This window comes from Amphiprion ocellaris, chromosome 2, assembly GCF_022539595.1.
Source record: "Amphiprion ocellaris isolate individual 3 ecotype Okinawa chromosome 2, ASM2253959v1, whole genome shotgun sequence".
In the NCBI taxonomy this organism is placed as follows: domain Eukaryota; kingdom Metazoa; phylum Chordata; class Actinopteri; family Pomacentridae; genus Amphiprion; species Amphiprion ocellaris.
Genome location: NC_072767.1, coordinates 27869503 through 27874398, shown reverse-complemented (window position 1 = coordinate 27874398; position 4896 = coordinate 27869503). Strand labels below are relative to the sequence as shown.

General features: G+C 39.1%; 1 long non-coding RNA gene across 1 annotated transcript; it reads right to left on the bottom strand.

The window, feature by feature from the left end:
- Positions 1-1959: 1959 nt before the first annotated feature.
- LOC129349830 (uncharacterized) lies at positions 1960-3359 on the bottom strand. Its single transcript, XR_008602982.1, has 2 exons — positions 2295-3359; positions 1960-2180 (listed from the first exon to the last, which is right to left on the bottom strand). It is a non-coding gene; the product is annotated as an uncharacterized LOC129349830 (long non-coding RNA).
- Between the last annotated feature and the right edge of the window lie 1537 nt (positions 3360-4896).

Genomic DNA, 4896 nt, shown 5'->3' with positions numbered 1-4896 from the left:
CTACAGTGACACATAAACAGAACACATGCAGCTGCATTTATTTTCCATTGATTTAACAAGTAAGTCACTCTAATTAATTTACGTTCTGGTGCGGTGTAGTATTGCAACCATTCTTCTTATAGTCACTAGGTAGCTGTGAAACTGAATGAAAATATACATAAAAATGAGAAAACACAGCTCTTCTTAGCAACTCCAAAATGTGCACAGGATGAAATGAAGTTCACACCACGTCGTTTTTGTTTGTGGTGGAGCAGTTACTGCTTGTGCTTTGGTTAAAGCGAAGAGTGCCAGAAGTTTATTAAAGTATCAAAGACATGATCATGATTGAAAATGGATGGACGGGTGGCTAAACACATCACATCATAGCTGTGGAGTCCTTCCAGCTCCTGGGGACTACAATCTCTCAGGACCTCCTGAAAAAGGCTCAGCAGAGGATGTATTTCCTACGACAGCTGAGGAGACATGGCCTGCCACATGAGCTGTTGATCCAGTTCTACACTGCAGTCATACAATCTGTCCTGTGCACCTCTGGATCAACCACACAGCAGGACAGAAACAGACTACAGCCCATAGTACGGACTGCAGAAAACATCATCAGAGACCCCACTCACCCTGGACATTTGGACTACAGAGCCCTGTACACAAAAATCGCCACTACTGTGTTTATAGCAATTACCATTTTGCTAATGTGTTCATACATTCCAGTCTAGCTGTACATTTCTGTTTATATTGTGTTCTATTTTACTACTATTTCTTTTTCCTCCCTGTTCCTCTTTCTATTGTTTATTTTTTATTATTCTCTTCCATATTCCTAGGATGACACCAACAGCCGAAACCAAATTCTGTGTATATTGTGTACTTACTTGGCCATTAAAGCTGACTCTGATCACTTTTCTGTCTTTGGTCTAGGCAAGAGGAAAGGGGGCCACAGAAAATTGGACCTTCCTAGCGTACTTGTGGAGATGCAGGCTGAGGAGGAGTGGAGTCATGCCCAGCATGATGAGAACATCTGGTTGCTCCTCAGCGAGGCAAGAGAGAATGAAGCTGGCCCAGAATACTGCCTTCAACCAGTCATTCCTGGGTGTGCTGGGGCAGCTGGGGTAGCTGGGTAGGCAGTGGGCAGCCGGCGAGTGTGAGCGAGTCCACCTCCCATAGACTTGAGATTTACAAGTGCTGGTCATATAATTAGAATATCACGAAAAAGCTTGTCTTTTGGACAACTGTCAGGTCAGTAGTCTTCCCCATGATTGTGTAGCCTACAGAACTAGGCTGAGAGACCATTTAAAGGCCTTTGCAGGTGTTTTGAGTTAATTAGCTGATTAGAGGTGTCTTCAATATTGAACCTTTCTACAATATTCTAATTTTCAGAGATACCAAATTTGAGATTTTTGTTAGTATTCAGGTATAATCATCAAAGTTAAGAGAAATAAACATTTGAAATATATCAGTCTCTGTGTAATGAATGAGTATAATATACAAGTTTCACTTTTTGAATGGAATTACTGAAATAATGAACAACTTTTTTCATGATATTCTAATTATATGACCAGCACCTGTAGTTGTATATAGTTTTACTTTTAGCCCTCCACTGTAGGAGAGGCCCACCACAGTTTGTACTTTGCACATTGTAAATAGTTTTGATTTTGCTGCTGACTAATAAACTATTTTGTGACTTATGTGATTGCATCATAACTTTTCATTTTGTCTGTTAAGACACTGGTAGGAAAAGAGTCAACAGTCTGAACCAAACAATTCTATATTCCCTAATAATGTATTTGTGTTTAATGGGATTTAACATGTTTTAACACAAACTCCTTTATGGTTCATAATTCTGGTGACTGAATTACACCAAAGCAATACTGATTTATCAAACTGGAATTTTCTTAAAACAGCTGTTTTAATGTTTTGGCGTTTAATTTTTTATTTAATCTTGCTAACCTTCACAAACAAACAATAGCATAGACACATCTACAAAAGTTTATTGTCAGAATTGCATTAAAGAAAACAATAGCGGTCCGGGGACAGAAAAACAGAAGTATAACAAGAAGAATAACTTTGCATGACACGTAGTGCATCAGTGCATCCTGTACATCTCTGCCCTCCTCCTCTACACCTTGTGCTACTGCAGGCTCATGTGCTGCTGCTTCAGGTAAATCCCATGAAGTCTCATCAGAGAGCATCTGAAACACATACACAGCATACATAGTTTAATACCTAATAGCGATAAACTGCAGCCATTACAGGGTCGTTCACAGGACTGATACACGATAGCTAGCGAACTAGCATTAGCTTACCCTTATATGTCGTCTCGTTCATATCCTCTTGTCTTCAGCTTGATACTGCTGTATCGCCTCCCAAACTCTCCTGTGTGTCTCTTGAGTGTTTCGACTCGCCGCTCTCAGCTTTCTCCGACTCTTCTATTACTCTGAATCTGACAGAAAGCCACAGACCGAGCAGCAGGTGTACTATCGCCTCCATGTACATTGTTGCATTGCGTTTGTGTCGCACAAAAATGACGGTAAGGGACTTTCGGGCCACCGTGCTATGACGACTCAAACCACGATGAGGTGGTACTCAATGTAATGGAAAAACAACTAAACCGAGACGAGCCGTGGCGCGCCGAGTAGATGCTAAAGGAAATGCTAAAGGAAAATTTGTCTTGCACCGCATGTATCAACATTTGGGAAAGAGGACCGAGTCTTTAGCGGTTGCTAATAAAGTTTTGTTTTATTGAGTATCCAAACCAACGTAGAGGTGAATAGCGCCACCCAGTGTATCGGAATGTGTTCACAAGCTCTGCGTCAATCCATTATCTGGAATCGATTTGCCTTGACTTGATGTGCAGGGTAACCAATCAGGTGTTAGGATCCGCCCACCGACTTTGACGGGCGAGGTTGACAGATAAAATAAATTCATGATCCACTGCAACGCAAGGACCATGAAATAATTAATTAAATAGTGAAATAATGAAATATGTTTTTTACTTAAAATAATTGTTATTTTAATAAATTAATGACATATTTAATAACACATTTATGTATTTAATTCCAATTTTAATTAATTAATGACATATTTAATGCCAATTTTAATTAATTAATGACATATTTAATGCCAATTTTAATTAATTAATGACATATTTAATGCCAATTTTAATTAATTAATGACATATTTAATTATTTAATGATATATTTATTTAATAACACATTTAAGTATTTCATTCCAATTTTAATTAATTAATGAAATATTTAATTCCAATTTTAATTAATTAATGAAATATTTAATTCCAATTTTAATTAATTAATGACATATTTAATTAATTATTTAATGATGTATTTATTTATTTAATTTTGGCACTTTTAGTCCTCCATACCTCTGGGGCCCAACCCTCCCTCATTGTTCCATCAAGGCTCAGGATGATGGCTCTGAGAGCGGGAGGAAAATAATCAATAACTCACTTGGCATCCTGCATCCAGGAAGATTCTGCTGTAAATTAACTTGACAATGGGGATGAAAAAGGAGAGAAGGCTCCTCTGGATATCTGTTTGTCTGCTCTCTTCCTCAGATGCGGTGGGGAAAGAAGTACCAAACGGGGAGCAATTGAATGCAAAGTGCTCGTTTTCTCGCCGACTTTTCTGCAAGCGCAGCCTACCCCCCGACCCCTTGAGGCGAGACCAGCAGAAACCCGCGTCAGATCAGAAGGTGACATATCAAAAACCGTGTCACAGAAAAAGGCAGTAATGGTTGCCAAAGATGTGGCAGCAGTTCTAGTTTTTCTACTGGGCTCTTTCTATCGCTCCCCTGTCTATTGGGGTTGTATGGTATCAGAGGGAAACGCACTCTCAGGCCTGCCATGTAGAAGCGGGATTTGATCTTGATGGCTTTGTGACAGTTTGGGATGAGGGATAGCGGTTAGTGCTGAACAAGAGACTCTGAGCTGATCAATGGGACTCCTCAGACAGGCCTATGTGCAGAGAAGTTATGGGATGGTACCTCTGTGCTGCTCTAAAGCTCCCTTTTCCACTTTTTCACTTGTTAATAACCACTCGTCTCTCTTCCTTCACTCTCAAAGAGCACAAAATGATAACCTACACTTACAGAAAATGACCTGCTGTCCACTTGCAATTTTTTATTCAAGAATATATAGTATTAATTAAAATGAGCAAGCAAATCCTACTGCTTTGGTGGAGGCTGAATGGTATAAAAATTGGAATTTGAAGAATCTCAGATCTTAAATTGCATGAGCAGCCACATAAGTCACATTACTACATAAAAAAAAAATCATAACAAGCTGTTAAGCCTTTAATAAGAAGTATATCTGGTCAATTTTACACCACAAGAGGAAACATGTTAAGGCAACTGTGTGCAAAATTATGATTTCACAGCTATTGTGGCTAAAAACTGTAGTAGCTGTAGCAAGCTGACAATATTCTAAACTTTAAGTCATCACTGTTTACCCTGAACATGCAAAAGTAAAAGCATATTTGATATTTGGAAAGAGTAGTGGCCTTTATGCTTTTCAAACAGAACAAGATTGTGTCAAGTGCTGCTGTTTTGTCAAAGTACAAGGTGTCCTTTGGCGTCAGTGATACAATATTTGACGACAATATCAGCTTTAACAGATTAAAAGATCCTCATTAAGAAGGTGGAGGTTTAGTTGTGGCATAAGTCACAGCAGTCACTGAGAACACTGAGCTTTGTGTCCAGTTTTGCTTTATTTTGCGATCTGAGTTTCCTTTTCACCCGCTGTTTTTTGACATTTGGCAAAAGACCATTGTTCGTGTAAAAAGCACACTTTCCCCACATTAACCACAAGTTACAAAGCAAACATCTCGTTACCTGAGAGGGAGCCACAGTGTCGACATCAGCAGAGAACATTTGGACTCATGGCGTCTTTTT